This window comes from Lissotriton helveticus, chromosome 5_1 (genome assembly GCF_964261635.1).
Source record: "Lissotriton helveticus chromosome 5_1, aLisHel1.1, whole genome shotgun sequence".
In the NCBI taxonomy this organism is placed as follows: domain Eukaryota; kingdom Metazoa; phylum Chordata; class Amphibia; order Caudata; family Salamandridae; genus Lissotriton; species Lissotriton helveticus.
This window is the reverse complement of record NC_136065.1, coordinates 868,431,750-868,448,776: the sequence shown is the minus strand read 5'-3', so window position 1 is coordinate 868,448,776 and position 17,027 is coordinate 868,431,750.

The following is a 17,027-nucleotide window of genomic DNA, read 5'->3' as shown; positions in this document are numbered from 1 at the left end:
AACTGGATTGCTTCCAGTAATTCCTGAACCACTTTTCCATTTCTAATAGGAGTACCTGAAGAAGTCAGGAACTCTCTTTGCAGCCATAACTGGCCGAAGTCATGCACAACCCCGTAACCACATTGGCTGTCAGTATATATGGTTACTCTTTTATTTTTTCCAACTTTACAGGCTCTTGCCAATGCAATCAATTCGGCTACTAGTGCAGACTTTACTCCAAATAGATAGGATGCTTCTACGGCACGTGATACTGTGACTACAGCATAGGCAGCACTTAAGCCTCCATTCTCATGTCTCAGGCATGAGCCATCTACAAACAGCTCGTAATCTTCTACCGGTAGGGGCATTTCCTTGATATCTGGGCGTGGTTTGGTACTAAACTCCGTCAGGTCAATGCAGTCATGCTCGACCTCTCCCTTTGCTTCTGCAATCAGTGAATCTGGTAATAAGGTTGCTGGATTCAGTATGTTACAACGAGTAATTGTTACATTTGCAGCACCCACAAGAATCCTCTCATATTTAGTCAGCGGACTAGGTGTGAGATACTGGGTTTTAGTTCTGGTCAGTAAGATTACAACTGCATGTGGAACATACACAGTTACAGGATGTCCCATAATGATGGATTCGCTCTGTTCAAGGCTCATGCAAGTTGCAGCTACTGCTTTCAGACATCCAGGTAATCCAGCAGCCACTGGATCCCAATTAGCAGAGAAGTATGCTACTGGACGTCTAGTCAAACCATGCTCTTGAGTTAGGACTGACAGTGCACAATTGTCTCGTGTATCACAAAATAGTGCAAATTCTTTTGAATAATCAGGCATTCCTAATGCAGGGGCTGTACATAGGCATTCTCGTAATTTAGTAAATGCTGTCATGCTTTCTTCATCCCATTCTACTGGGTCCTTTGCTCCTTTCCTTGTCATTTTTATCAATGGTTTTGCTAGGACTGCAAATCCCACAATCCATTGTCTGCAGTATCCTACAACTCCAAGGAACATTCTGATCTCTTTCTGAGTGTTTGGTAACTGCATATTTCAAATTATCCTAATTCTTTCTGAAGTAACTTTCCTGATACCCTTCTCTATCTGGTGCCCCAGATATTTAACTGAAGAGGTACAGACCTGTAGTTTGTCAGGTGATACCTTGTGTCCGCCTACACCTAAGTGGTTCAGTAAGGCAATGGTGTCAACAACACAATCTTTCTGACTTTTAGACGCCACCAAGAGGTCGTCTATATATTGCACCAAAACTGATTCTCCAGGTAAGACTAAGGATTCAAGGCACTTTTTCAGAATCTGATTAAAGATTGAGGGGCTTTCTGTGTACCCCTGAGGGACGCGATTCCAAACGAACACGTGACTGTCGAATTCAAATGAGAAAAGAAATTTGCTGTCTGGATGCAATGGGATTGAAAAGAATGCGTGACATAAATCAATGACGGTGAACCATTCAGCATTCCATGGAATTTGGTACAAGATCACAGCTGGGTTCGGTACAATAGGACAGCAAGGACAACGATATTATTTACCTTTCGCAGGTCCTGTACTACCCTGTATTTACCACTAGGTTTCTTGATGACAATTATCGGCGAGTTACATGGACTACTCAACACTTCTTGTATGATGTTTGCTTCTAGCAATCTTTTTTATTTCAGTGGCAACTCCTGCTTTCACCTCTGCACTCATTTTGTATGGTTTAGTATTTGGGTAAACTGCATCTTCCTTTATGGCTATTTTAATTGGGTCAACATTTGCCATTAGTCCTACATTATTTCCAGTAAAATCCCATACATCTGGTTTCACTGTCTGTTGTAGTTCTTCAGGTAAGTCTTGTATTATCAGTCTTTTAATTTCTGAGTCAGGTCTTATTAGCATTAATTTGTATATTCCATCTTCGTCTGGGGTTTGAATTTCGACGCCCTTTGGTGTGCAAAAGATGGTACAGTTCATTTTACACAACAAATCACGTCCCAATAGGTTTACAGGACTGGAATCACAGACAACAAATCTATGCATTTCCTTGAAATTCTCTATTGTAATCTCCATGGGCTCGGTAACTGGGGTACTAATCAATTGATTAGATACGCCCACTACTTGGATCGCTTCTCCCGAGAGGGGTAGGTTTGGAACGTCTGCTGTTCTTACAGTAGAACGGGTGGCCCCAGTGTCCAACAGAAAGGTGACATTATTTCCTTAAACCTTTCCTTCAATGTATGGCCCTGACTGGTCCACCGGCAAGGAGGCGCCAAGCACGCACTCCTTGTCCTCCCCCCTCAGGCACCGTCAGTAAGGTTCATCACAGAGGAAGGTATCATTCAACAAAAACTGTGAAGTTGCTGCATTTCTATCCTCTTTTCCTCCCCACACCTCGATGTCTTCACCCTGCTGTGCTTTGCCCTTTAAATTTGGTCTAGGTGCACGGGGCAACTGATTCGGTTTTACCTGTTGCTGGGTCTTTCTTGGTTTTTCATTCTGCGTCTGTGGATTTAAATCATTAATTTGGGGGTTACCATTTTGTGCGTATGGACACTCGTCTCTCCAGTGCCCTATCTGTCCGTACCTGTGACAGGGGAACTTCTTTTTGGCTTCCTCTCGGCTAATTTTTACTTTGGGCTTCCCTCCACCCCCAGAACCTTGGTTTTGGGTATTACTATTCATTTTACCTAACTGCTTCTCTTGTTGTTCAGCTAATTTTACTTGTGCCCACATGACCTTTTCCTTTAAGGCCTTTCGTTTGTCAGCCATCTCATCTTCACAGTATTTTGCATACCTTAAAACCTCATACATTTTCTTAGACTGCCAACAGATTTTGTTGTCTTTAATCCATTGGCAAATTTCAGGTCTTAAACCGTTTACAAACCTGTAAATGAAATGGGTCATGTCCTTCATCTCAATGTTATCTATGCCGCTGTATGTCTTGAACACCTGTAACAGTCGTTCGTAATAAGAATGTAGTTTCATCTCTATCCTGGGTTGTTCTATCTATTCGGGTCCAATCAGTTTCCTTTGCAGGCACTTTCCCCTTCAGATGTAACATTACTTGCTGGTATTTTTTCATTACCTCATCAGAAGGAGCTCCTGTAATAGGGTCCCTCGGGAATTCCTCACTAGGCCAACCAATGGCAATTTTACATTCTGTCCACAAATCTACGGGAACCACGATATTGAAAAACCTATCCAGATCTTTCCACAGGCATTTTTGTACTTTCACAAACCTTTCTACCTGCCTGTACCAATCTACAGGTTTCTCTCGTAATTTTGGGAAATCATTGGTAAAGGACACAATATCCTGTCGGGACCATGGAACATGTACATACTTTCCACCTGGCACTTCTCGCATAGGATATCATTTTTCTGCTTTATCTGCCTCCTTTAAGACATACTCAGAAGTCATCTGTTTGGATCTAATCTCCTCCTTTTTCTTTGCCCATCTGGCTTTCCATTTTTCTAACTCTCCCCATTTTTGCAACAGATTCACTAATTCTTTGATCTGTACCTTCTTCCCTGACACATTCATATTTTCCAGATCTGTGTCTGAGAACTCTGCTCTGTAGGGTTTTTGCAATGATTTAGATTTCCCAATATCAATTCCCATACTTGCCGCGGTGTCCACTAATTTCTCATGGAACACTCGGGTATTACGGGTGATGCTCTTACAGATAAACAGCAGTTCTTCTTCCGAAAAGGTATTTAGTCTGTCCAACCCCTCATTTCCAGCCATCAGTTCTTCCAATTCTATTCTTAATTTGTAAATATCTAATGGTTTCAACGGGGAATTTGGTTTCTCTAATTCTCGACTCCATCTCTCGATTTCTTCAGGAGTCACTACAGTGGCACTTTTAGTACCAGAAGCTGACTCAATCTGCACTTCTCCTGAACTGAAAGGAGTGTTCCTTCTCTGTGAACCCTTTTCCAGCTCTCTTACTGGCAAATCCATCAAGGAAATTACAGATTCGCATTCGCTTGCCTGATCATCTACAATTAAAGGTTCTTTTCTCGGCTGTACTACAACGGGGGAAATAATTGGAGTCTTTGGACACCCCTGTTTATCCCCATACAAAGGAACGACTGGTCCAATAGTTACTGGAATTGTCAAATCTTCAGGACTGGTGTTTAATTGGGAGATTTTCTGAATTAATTCTGTTCTCTGTTTAATTAATGCCTTTCGCTCTCTCTCCTGCAGTATTCTTTCCAGGCGTATTTCAGGTACTATTTGCGGAGTCAGGGTTGGAGCAGTTGGATGCGTCATACTTGGTCCCTCTCCATAATTAGGTTTCATGAATGGATTTCCTGTGCTTAAAGGTCTCGGCCCCTCCGGATAAGGAGGTATTTGACAGCCGTCTCTTACATTTACAGGTCTAGGCCCCTCCTGGTAAGGAGGTCTCAGGCAAGCATCCCCTACACTAGAGGATCGGGATCCTTCATTATAAGGAGGTGGATTTTTCATGAACAAGTCATCCAACAAATCGTCATCTGAATCCCCACTGGTCACCCAATGTTTGTTTTTTTCTGTCTTTTTCCCTCCCACCGGGTCTCCTAGTGCCATCATAGGGTACAATCCTTCTACTATCATATTCTGCCTCCACTGTTTCATTCTTTTCTCTCGGGTTTCGGGTTTCACTTTAGGATACCATTTGGTTAACCCTTTATCCATTCGGGGTTTGTCCCTCTCAAAAGCCTCTATCTCCCATTCCTCTAGGGCTTCATACTGCGTTAATCTGGGTCTGGGATGTAAATCGTTCATTCGGGTTCTCAAGTTGAACAGAATCCTGCCATTAAATGTACCCTCTAACGGAAATGCCAAAACTCCGTAATTTTTAGTGTATTCCACCCAATTCTCCAACCACACACAAGAGTGGTACCCTTTATCAAACATCATGAAAGATGCGGGAGTGTTAGGTGGTGGAATGACAACTCCTTCTCTAGTTTTGATAGGCTTGTCTCTTTTGAAATAATTCTTTACTTTGCTTACTACGGTCATTTTCCTTTTTTTCTCCGTACATGACGCTTTTACGACCTTTGCACTGATCTTTTCCAAGCCCTAGATATCTTGGATCTGGTCTAGTTTCTGGAGTATACGAATGCCACATATACTTTTCCGCAAGGGACTCTGTTTACAAAATCACTTCCAATCCAAATGCGTCTTTTATTTTTCAACAACCAATCAAATGCGCGATTTCAAATAGTCTCGACCAATGGGTGCGCAGCCTTTTCGTGAGACAAGTTCTCACGCTTCGGCACTCACCCCTCCTTTACAATACTAGCTCCGCTACACACCCGCTGTCTCTACCAATCCCAGTGCAGCACAGAGTGACGTCAGCGCGGCACAGAGTGACGTCAGCGCAGCTCCGCAACTGGCTCCCTCCTTCACAAGGTAACGGAAACTTTATTTCTTTCTTTAAAGTGCAAGTGCTTTATTTAATTTACAACGTAAAAACATTCGCCGATGTACTCGAGTGTCTATAAAGGAAAGATTTGTTTTGCTGCAAGTAAACTTCTTCTGTCTACTTTTCATGAACTACGGACAGATCTCTTCTGCCTATCCTTCACTCAAGCATTAGAGAACCTGCTACTTCTTCGACTTATCCACTTCTTTCCGGGATATATACCAAGTCTAAAGTTTCACTAGCGAACTCTTTTGCTATCACTCAAGCTCCGATGAACCTACTACTCCTTTCTCGTGTGACCCTTACTAGGTTATATCACAACTGAAGTTTCATTAGCGAGCTCGTTGCTATCATTTATTCAACTATTCATACAGAAACCCTAATTAGCGCTTCCAGTTCTGCCTAACCATGCACTAATTTTCCTCGAGCCACTGACCTCAGAGCGAAGTGGATTCTCCTCACCACTCGCTATTCAATTCCCCGGGGATTCCAGACATACATATAACAATCACTAACGAGTTTTATTAAAACATGTATCAATATAGCAGCAAGAAAAACAATTTAAAACATTTCATAATTTTCAAAACAATAAAGCATTTGTAATTCGTTCGAACGTTTTGACAGTGATATTTTCACAGTTAGCAGCAAATAACCTACCTACCTATCTTAACTAGTCCCTAACCATTTCCTCTGCTACCAGAAAAATACTGATAGAGTGCGCAGGTCACCCGACTATTATTTTACCATATACGTATCGGGCCCATAAAATTCAATTTACTATATTCATTAATCAGGTGACCTTACACTCTACTACCAGTATCCCAGTTCCTTCCTATTTTATTTCCAGTGTACCCGACTTACCAATCCACCGTTACGGGTACCTATTGATCACAATGGATCAGGGAGCTAGCTGTAAAGAAAGGCAGATACCGAAAATACCTTTTTTATAATTTGCACTCGTAAAATAATCACAGACTCAGGAAGTTTTAAAACCTTTATCTAAACTTCATCGGATTCTGATAGCATAAGATTTACAATAAGTAAGCAATCAATAACCAAGATTATAAAGAGCACGTATCCATAAAGGAAATAAATGAGACCAACCATTTATAAGTCTAAAGGAAAGTAAGAACAGGGAACATACTAATATAAATTTCAGAGTTTAGACTCAGTATTTTGATTAAAGGACGGGAAAAATAAGGAACATACTAGAACTTCACAGTGAAATATTTCCCCATAAAGAGGAACTATAGGTAAAGTACAAATGGACCATACTAATAAACCGGTGCAATTACTTGAATCGACTAAAGGATGGGTAAAGAAAAGGAACATCTATATATCATGAACTGAAAACAGGAATGTACTTAAAGGATGGGTAAGAAATGGAACATGCTAGAATAACAACAAACAATGTATGACTTGTTCATTTAGTGGTGCGAAAAGCATGGAAAGTCAAAATATGCAAGAGTATGACTTTATTGAAGCAAAGAAAGGAAAAATATAGAAGATGCGGAGTAGATTTTCAGCACTATATTTACCTAGTATGGTGTGAAGACCAACCCTGGCCACGGGTCAGTTAAGGACGGGAAGAACCCCAAGGAAAGACAGTCGCCAGTAGGCCAGCAGGTGCAGAATGGACACCCCAAGACAGGACAGGAAAACCAAGTTAGGATTAGGACGGGACCACCAAGGTAAGACCAGCACCCGCAGTTCAGAAGCAACGCCTGCACTCCACCCTCTCTGCAGCTATTAGTCAAAACCCCGATTGGGTTATCGAATTCCCCAGCAAAGTGCTCCGCCAGCACTTAAGGTTTCCAAAATCCCGCTTGAGTCTATGGAAATTACGGACAGAGTGCTCCGCAGAAGTCTGTATCAGTCACCTATTGAGTGCGTTGGGTCAGTGACAGGTCAGCTATTCAGACAAGTCGGACAATTTCGCTAGCTAAACCTAGGCTAGTTATACTGTTTCCGGGTCAGTGTACCACCCCCAAAATGTTGCAAGTGTAAGAATCCCCAATTTCGATTGGTCCTCAAGTAGGATAGGTTAACACACCAACCACATTTCATTTCTACAAGACCTAATTTACATACTCTGGGACCGCCTATTGAATTTGGGGTTCCCATGACATGTTCTACAAAATAAATAGATTATATACAATTGTTTTATTTGCAGGACAGTTCAGCTTCGTTCTGCTAGGCGAAGGTGCATCTTCCCAGGCACATCTTGGCTGGGACTTCGGGTTGGCAAGTTTTCAATGCCACCGGCAGAAGACTGTCATGCGCAGAAGGGCTGTTCAATATGGATTCGCGAGTGTTCCTCAGGCCCCAAAGAATACGATACATGAAAAGTAAGCGAAAACAATTTAGAAATACAGGAAAAAATGAATACACTGTATACCATAAATAGCTACTCTATACCCCTTACTTTATAATAACTATAGCATTAGGATAAATGCAGAACAAACAACTTTGCAATAGCAGCTTTGCAAGCATGGAGCATATGAGAAGACAAAGCGGTCATATTAGCAGTATTGCGTATGAGCAAACATTTCCCACCAGAACTGCGAGTGCGTCACGTCACGTGAGTGTGACCAACACATGCGCAGAAGAAAACCCCGCTAGGCAGCGGCCATTTTAATGACAAGCGTTGTTAAGGTCAATACACACATATGCAAGCATCTCTGGGACACCCAAAATGTCAGAATAACGGGGAAATTAGTAAGACAAACATGTTGAGTTAATTCAATATAGTTATTCGAGGTTCATGAGAACAAGCAAGTCGCGTAACGTGCGAATCCTTGCTTCATCAATGTGACCAACTGTTGTTGCGTGCTGCTGCGTAATCCCATGACCCGTGAGGCTACGTGAGAAGGAGGAGGACACGAGGAGGACTCGAGACGTGAGAGGAGCAGAACCTGGGAATTCAGGAACCCAGCTCCTGGCACCCGAGGCAGGAGGAGACGTCGCTTTAGTAATTAAACGGGCACACCGCCGGAAATGGGGCATAATAATACTTAAGGAATATAATTTTCCAGTTAATCTCGCTACAGCAAAAAAGCGAGCTTAGCAGCAAGAGGAACTCCGTCCTCAAGAAGGGTCCCCCAGAGTGCAATTGGGGAAGGGCACGGGCGCAGGCATACGCATAAAGCACAACAGAGGTTAGTGTAAAAAAAGGTTTCAGTTTTTTCTCTTCTTTTCTTTTTAATAGTATTACTGGCCACCCCTGTTCTGAGGACTGAGTTTGGAAACAAGGGGTACTGCCAGGTAGGGCACAGAGAAGTTGCTATACATAACTTGTAGAGACTAAAAGATGGCTCCAAGGAAGAATAAAAGTGAACTGGGACAGACCCAGAAGCAAAAAGACCTCCCTATAGATCAAAAAGCTTCAGGAGAAAGCCTAGTGTGCCCAGGGACAAACCAAAACCGAAGCGAGTACAGAAGAAAAAAGAGAAAATATCTAAGAAGTCATCGCAAGTGGGACAAAAGGGGGGTATAGCATCAAACTCCCTGAAAGACTTTGTGGGGAAGCACTTTAAAAGGGTCTTCTCACCAGCTAAGTCCCCTGCTGCCAAAGCAGAAATACTAGGGAAGGAATCATGGACGGGGTTCCTCCCTCATCTTTGATGAACAAATGATGGACTCTGTAAATTTGATCAACCAATCCCTACAGTGCTTAACAGGTTATAAGGGACTAATAATGTCACCTCGACTATCCTCATCTCCAAGGTTGCCTTTACAGTGTGATTGCCAGGAAACAAATAGTGGGGACTTAAGGCAAGAGGAGGAAGATGTCCCAGCCTTGGATGGAAGTTCGAAGGGAATGGAAGGACATGAAGTGTATGGCGATCAGAATGCAGCGTCCATGGACATTAATGGCTGTAATCAATCCTTACAGCTTAACTTAGAATCTTCAGCAACACCAGCCTCTTCAATGTTGGAATTGATGCTAATGCTGCAAATATAACTCCAGGTGCTCCTGGGAGTTACAATGTTAAATCATGACATTTTAAAAACACTCAATAAACAAATGGAGGGAACTAAACAGGGCAATATTTAACGGGGTCCAGTGTATACGCCCATGAACAATAGCAACAAAAAGATATACACTGTTCCCCAAAAGGGGGGGGGGGGTAGCTAAACTAAGTAACCAAGTGAAGAGAGCAGCGTACAGGAGAAAAAAGGGGGGAATTTCCCCTTTCGGTACTGAAACCCTCACACACACAGCAAGCTAGGTGTCATGCTTCATCATATGGGTTTTACTCCTCGTTAGACTGGCGCTGCAATGTCTAACGGGCACCGATAAAGGGGCTCTTTATCGGAGATCTTCTGTTCCTGCCAGTTGGTGCATGTGGGTATGAGGGCTTCAGTGAATGTGTAGACGTGTGTAAAAAAAGGTGAGGATTAAAAACGTTGGTAAATCCACTGCAAGATTTATTGGTGTGGTTTACCACCTTACTAAAAACAGTGAGGCGAAAATACACTCTGGTGCAATGATCCAGCAGTGTTTGATCTACCTAAAGATCAACATGTTTCATGCTGTAAAAGCAATTCGTCAGGACCAACAGTGAAAAAGTACTACACAGTAAGGAAGGGGCAAATACTACCTTCCACTAGAAGTAGGGTTGAGGCCAGGGGGTCCTGCTCAATCTGGGTGGGACCTAAGAGAGGGTGACATGAAGGGTTAAGGGTTCACCTTCAAAAGTGCTCTAAAGATAGAAGTGGTCACCACCGCTTGGTTACAGTGTCATGTACAGTGAGCAAGGGGCAGTAATCTACCCGCTCTGATCAATACAATAGATATAGCAAGGGAAATTATTTAAAAATCAATTAAAATCAAAGAGGCAATAAGTACGATTGACTGTGGGTTTACTTCTTAATGGCAACACTAGTGGTGGTGATAGACTTGAAGCTAAAATGATCTCACCCTACTACGACCCAGTTGGGCTTCACCGGTCTTCTTAAGTGTGCTGGCACCAAGATGGGAGGTAACTTAATGGGGAGGGAAGATAAGTGCCTACCAGTAAGAGAATAAGTTTCATCTTAGCCGTGTACACACCAAACCAATGGGGAGGTCCATTGTTACCTCCGGATGCTAGGGAGCCTCTCCAACAATGTTTCTGTGGGGGTGTGTGACTCAAGAAGCCCGTCTACCCAGCTGCTCGTGACGGTCGCGAAGGGCACGGGAAGACAAGCGCCAACCCCAATGGTACCAACTGAGACTGAAGGGTGGTCAGGTGGGAGCAACCGCGCGTTGTAATCACAATGCTATCGCTCACACCCGTGGCAGCGCGGGGGCGTAGCTGCTAAGTGTTCAAAAACCATGGTTTGGATGGCTAGCTGCATCCACAAGGAACCTAGGATGCCGCCCTCACTAGCGTAGGAATGTCTAACAGGCAGCACAAGACACAGGGTGCGGAGGCCAATACAATACGGGGGCTCACTTACCTGTCCGTTGGCCGGATCGCACCATAAACCTACCCGCACGTCAGGAAGAAGCCGGGGCGGTTTGTTGTTCGTGTTCCGATACTTTTAACTAAACGCGCCTGAACTCCCGTATGCCCTAGTCACGTGGGCAGGGAGTACGTGGTTACCGCGCGGACTCGTAGGCGTGGCTAGTAATGCGAGGCAGCGCTGTAGTGTTAATGTGTACCTAGGGCGAAAATGGCAGCCATATTAGAGTGTACATTCTGCCGGCAGGACTGCCTTACTTCCATTATCAAACATCGAGAACGCAGATACCGTGGGTAGTATTGTCGATGTGAGATGAAAAATAAAGAATGCAAGCCCAAAGAGGGTGAAGAGAATGGTTCATGTGAACAAGGTTAGGATTCGTTGTTTAACAAAGGTCACTGACAGGGAGGGTGTAATGCTTACTCTCAGCCTACCTACAGAAGCGGGCGGCTATAATCAAGTCAGACGACCAGTCAATGAGCATATTAAACAATCTATGTAAAGGAGTGACAATCATCAAGGCTACATGCAGCCCACCCATCAGGGAACCATCAATGCTGGGTAGCTGACATGATAGAAGGTGGGAGGGAGAAATGAACAATTGGCCAGGGGTTGTATCGTAATTCAAGGGATTTAAGTGTCCAGAAGCCTTCACCCTAATCAATTCAGGTACCAGTCAAACTGCTCCAGGGGATGGAGTCATTGAGGCCAGTGCTGTCAGTTGCCAGACGGTACACCAATGTCTGCTCTATTCTAAAGAGTGCCTTGTGGGTAATCTGTTGGTGCGCTTCAAGTACCGTCCATTGAATGCTTTCTGCTGTGTGACTCTTCTCCTTACAGTGGGTGTAAAGTTTAGTGAGTGTTTTTAGACATCTTATATTACTCCTATGTTCAGTGATACGCAGCTTAACCTGTCTCATGGTCATGCCTACATATCTTTTATCGCATGGGCAAGTCAGGAGGTACACACATCTGGGGGTGTTACAGTTGGTTTATCGTTTTTGACGCCACATGAAGGTCTCAGACAGAATCAACTCTTTGCTGGCACTAGTTTGATTACATACAGAACAACCACCACAAGGAATGTGACCCATGACAGGGGGGAGGTCCCAAGGGTTCTCTGTGTGATCACTTCCCTTACCTTAGGTCTGGTGTGTATTAGTTGGTCTTTGAGGTTAGCCGTGCATTTGAAAGCAAATCTTGGGCGGGCGAGTGAAAGACCACCCGAGTTGATAATGTCCCAGTGTTTGTTAATGGTCTTTTTTATGTGTGCGGAGTGTTTGGTAAAGGACGTCACAGAGTTAATGATTTCAGACTGGTCTTTAGTTCTGGTTTCCAGGAGTACATCTCGGGGATTGTTCATAGCCCTTTTGTAGGAGTCATGGATTTGTCTTTGTGGGTAACCCCTGTCTTGAAGTTTGTGTTCAAGTTGTTTTGCCTCCTTTTTATAATCAGCCATAGTAGAACAGTTACTGCGGATTTAGGATGATGACTGTTGTAGAAGAGAAGACTATTCCTATTGATCTCTTTTCTGTGTAAGTTAGTGCTTAACCCACTCTCTGAGAGACAGATTTTGAGGTCCAGAAACGGGATAGTTGTATCTGAGATGGTACTTGTGAACCTAAGGAAGGGGTTCTGTGTGTTTATCCATTAACAGAATGCGTTGCAGAAATCAAGGTCACCCTTCCACAGTATCAGGATATCATCGATATACCTGCGCCAAAAGGAGAGGTTAGCCTTGTAAGGATTGTGGACACCCTGAATGGTAGTTTCCTCAAAATTTGCCATATAAATACAGGCTAGGCTAGGAGCAAAAGTACTGCCCATTGAAGTGCCCTGTATTTGGTGGTAGATCTTGGTCCCGTATTCGAAAAAAATTTCAATCAGTGCAATTGTTGCGCAATTCATGACAAAGGGAATAGGTGTCCGAGAAGTCCAGTCTTCTTTATGTAGGGTGAGTTCCACAGCCTCGAGGGTGGCCTGTTGAGGAATGTTGGTGTATAGTGCTTCTACATCAAGTGTTACAAGCAAATCCACCCCTTCCCTACCCTCAATATTGTCAATTAGGCGAAGGACATCCCTAGTGTCTTGCAAAAATGATGGAATTTTCTTCACAACAGGTTGAAGGAATTTATCCACGAATTTAGACAGTGGTTCAAGTAATGAACCAATGCCCGAGACAATGGGTCACCCAGGTACAGGTGACGTGCCTTTGTGGATCTTTGGGAGGGTGTAAAAGTACGTTTTTTGAACACTTGCCAGCTACGCCCCCGCGCTGCCACGGGTGTGAGCGATAGCATTGTGATTACAACGCGCGGTTGCTCCCACCTGACCACCCTTCAGTCTCAGTTGGTACCATTGGGGTTGGCGCTTGTCTTCCCGTGCCCTTCGCGACCGTCACAAGCAGCTGGGTAGACGGGCTCCTTGAGTCACACACCCCCACAGAAACATTGTTGGAGAGGCTCCCTAGCATCTGGAGGTAACAATGGACCTCCCCATTGGTTTAGTGTGTACACGGCTAAGATGAAACTTATTCTCTTACTGGTAGGCACTTATCTTCCCTCCCCATTAAGTTACCTCCCATCTTGGTGCCAGCACACTTAAGAAGACCGGTGAAGCCCAACTGGGTCGTAGTAGGGTGAGATCATTTTAGCTTCAAGTCTATCACCACTACTAGTGTTGCCATTAAGAAGTAAACCCACAGTCAATCGTACTTATTGCCTCTTTGATTTTAATTGATTTTTAAATAATTTCCCTTGCTATATCTATTGTATTGATCAGAGCGGGTAGATTACTGCCCCTTGCTCACTGTACATGACACTGTAACCAAGCGGTGGTGACCACTTCTATCTTTAGAGCACTTTTGAAGGTTAACCCTTAACCCTTCATGTCGCCCTCTCTTAGGTCCCACCCAGATTGAGCAGGACCCCCTGGCCTGCAACCCTACTTCTAGTGGAAGGCAGTATTTGCCCCTTCCTTACTGTGTAGTACTTTTTCACTGTTGGTCCTGACGAATTGCTTTTACAGCATGAAACATGTTGACCTTTAGGTAGATCAAACACTGCTGGATCATTGCACCACAGTGTATTTTCGCCTCACTGTTTTTAGTAAGGTGGTAAACCACACCAATAAATCTTGCCGCAAATTTATCAACCTTTTTTAATTCTCACCTTTTTTCACACACGTCTACACATCCCCTGAAGTCCTCGTACCCACATGCACCAACTGGCAGGAGCAGAAGATCTCCGATAAAGAGCCTCTTTATGGGTGCCCGTTAGACATTACAGCGCCAGTCTAACGAGGAGCAAAACCCATATGATGAAGCATGACACCTAGCTTGCTGGGTGTGTGAGGGTTTCAGTTCTGAAAGGGGAAATTCCCCCCCTTTTTTCCCCCTGTACGCTGCTCTCTTCACTTAGTTACTTAGTTTAGCTACCCCCCCTTTTTGGGAAACAGTGTATTTCTTTTTGTTGCTATTTTAAAAACACTGAAATCGCACCTTTCTAAGATTGAGGGGGAGCTTCAAGAAATCAGGAGCCAAATGCCATTAATGTTAAGACCTGTCCCTGACCCCGAGCCTCTTGCTCCAGTTGTGGTGGGGGAGGAGGCTGGGAACACAGAACCCCCAATCGCCAACCACGAAGTTTATATTTCGAGATGTCCGATGTTGGTAAAAAGAAGGGGCGGTTATACTAGACATGGCTTACGAAAATGGGTGAGATCCGTAGGAAGTGGCGCTCAAAGAAAGGGTATTGCTAGAGCGGTGGAAAAAAGGAGAGAGATGGAGGAATTATCAGAATTAGCTGAACAAGAGCTAAAATTAAAACCGTGAGAGAAAGAGCGAGTAGAATACGAACAGAAAGTTTTAATAAACCAGCAAAGACACTAGCGAAAAAGGGGATTTGTAGCAGTAACAAAACTACCAGGTGAAGTCGACAAGGTATATAAAACATATACCATCTAATATAATTAGAATATCTGGTATTACTACCTCCCATAAATAGAGGCCTTATTTGGGCAGCATATTAGAAGAAAGGGCCAGAATTAATACACAACAGCCACAAGTGAAAATGGGAAGGGGCGGGAAAAAAATGAAGAAGAGGTCGCATCTAAATAGGTACCTTCTCCTTAACTCATTTGCTCACTGCCCCAATTTGAAAGGAATAGGTTCAAAAGTCCTCCGACAGGTGGGTTTTCAATCAGCCATTGATGGAAAAGAACTTACCAGGTTACAAGTTTATTCTGACCTGTTAAAAATTGCCATAGAGAAGGCAGAGAGTGAGATACTAAAAGCAGGGATTCGGGTAGTACCTAATAAAGAAGTAGGGACAGAACATAATGTTCAGCAAGAGAAATCCTTCTTAAAGCATAATACAGGACTAGGAAAGAGGCAAGTGAGACTACTGGAAAGAGAAGTAGGATTAGGCTTGGGAAATCTTAATATAGTAATAAACAACTCTGTTTTGGAGGATTCCTGAAAGAATTGGAGCCATAGTGCAAGCCCCCCAGGGCCTTCCCAGCAATACTTAGAGGAAACCAATGGATATGGGCTCCTTAGTGATGTAGAATAGGTATAGGGGTTGCCACTTGGCTTAAAACGGTCTCTTGGAATATAAATGGATTAGGAAATTAAATAAAGCATGAACGGATAAAAGAAATGGCAAAAAACAACGAGATCAATTGTATCAAAGAGACCTGGCTATGTGGCGAGACCCCTGTAGTTGATGGGTTTCGCCAAATCTATTGCCCGGCAATAAAATCTAGGTCTGGTCGCCCTGCAGGTGGCTTATTGGCATTATTATCCACAAAACTAGTGAAAAATGTACTTCAGCTCACTGTAACATGCAAATGGCTGCTTGGTTGTAGAATAACCCTAATCACTGCTGATACAAAGAATGAAAATGTGTTGATTTTAAATGTATATATGCAATGGGGATCTCAGGAGGAATATGGTGTTGAAATGGGACGTTATAGATTCACTGTGTGAAAAGTATGATTTGGATATGATTTAGTTGGTGGGAGATGTTAATCATAAACTAAACCCAAATCGATAATCGAGCGTTTTTTCTCCGCCCACATCACGTACGATGCGAGAGCTGCGAGGAGCAAGGAGGCGAGCGAGGAGCGAGCGAGGAGGCGAGCGGCGTGCAGCGAGCAGGAAGCGGCAAGTGGCAGCGGCAGGTGGCGAGAGGCAATCGGAGCCGCGGAGCCGCATTAGAACTGCTCGGGCACGGGCGCCGTCAGTGCGGGTGCGGGCGCCCCCAGCAGCGGAGAAAAAATTGGCCCCCAGACTGCGCCGCCGGACCTCCAAGAGCCGCCAAAACTAGTCAAATAACGGCCGCGAAATCACAGCAGGTACTCCGGTGGCCCCAGATGGTGCAAGCTGATGCGGGCCGAAAGCGGGCAAAGGCTTGAGCGGAAGACGACAGGCGGAAAGCACATAATGACATCAGGCCACAGGTGAGCCCAGACAGAAGGCAGAAGGCGGTAGAACAGTGCTGCCACAGTCTGTAAATCCTCTGCTCTGCTCCTGATTCCCCCTTTGCCCCAGCCGCTTTTCCCCACTGCCGCCGCCCCCTGACCATAGCCACACCCCCACTGGGCTCACTGGCCCCTTGAAGAAACCCCACTGAAACCCCACCGTAACGCTCAACAAGCAATTGAAAATCTGCTTAATAAGCCGGCACAAGAGCGGTCACAGTTGACCGGACTCTTCCTAGTTTCTCAGGGGGGGTTTCAGGAGGCTCAGGGTTCACAGTGGCAACTAGAAGCAAACCGGAAGTAACCAGAAGTAACCAGAAGCAACTAGAAGCCCAGAATACAGTACCACAACCCGGCTGATAGCAGTGGAATAGCTCATTGATTAGGACACGGGGGAGGGGTGTGCGGGCTGAGATCACTTGAACAACAATCAGCATCGACTCGACCCCAAGTTGACACATTGATACACGATAGAAGGCCCATACTACCCCTCTTTCCACTAACTTTAGCAACAGCAAGGAGGTGAGGACAGGCGGCAACGACAGACGTGAGCGCGACTGCTGATAGAGGCGGTCGCTAAGTAAGAGCCGGGGGGTAAGACCTGGGCAGACGTGACTAGGTCCACCTCCGCCGGCAGGATTCCCCCGTGTGCTCCGCTCACAGCCCCACAGCCTCACAGCCTCACCTGTATCCATATCTACATTTCACC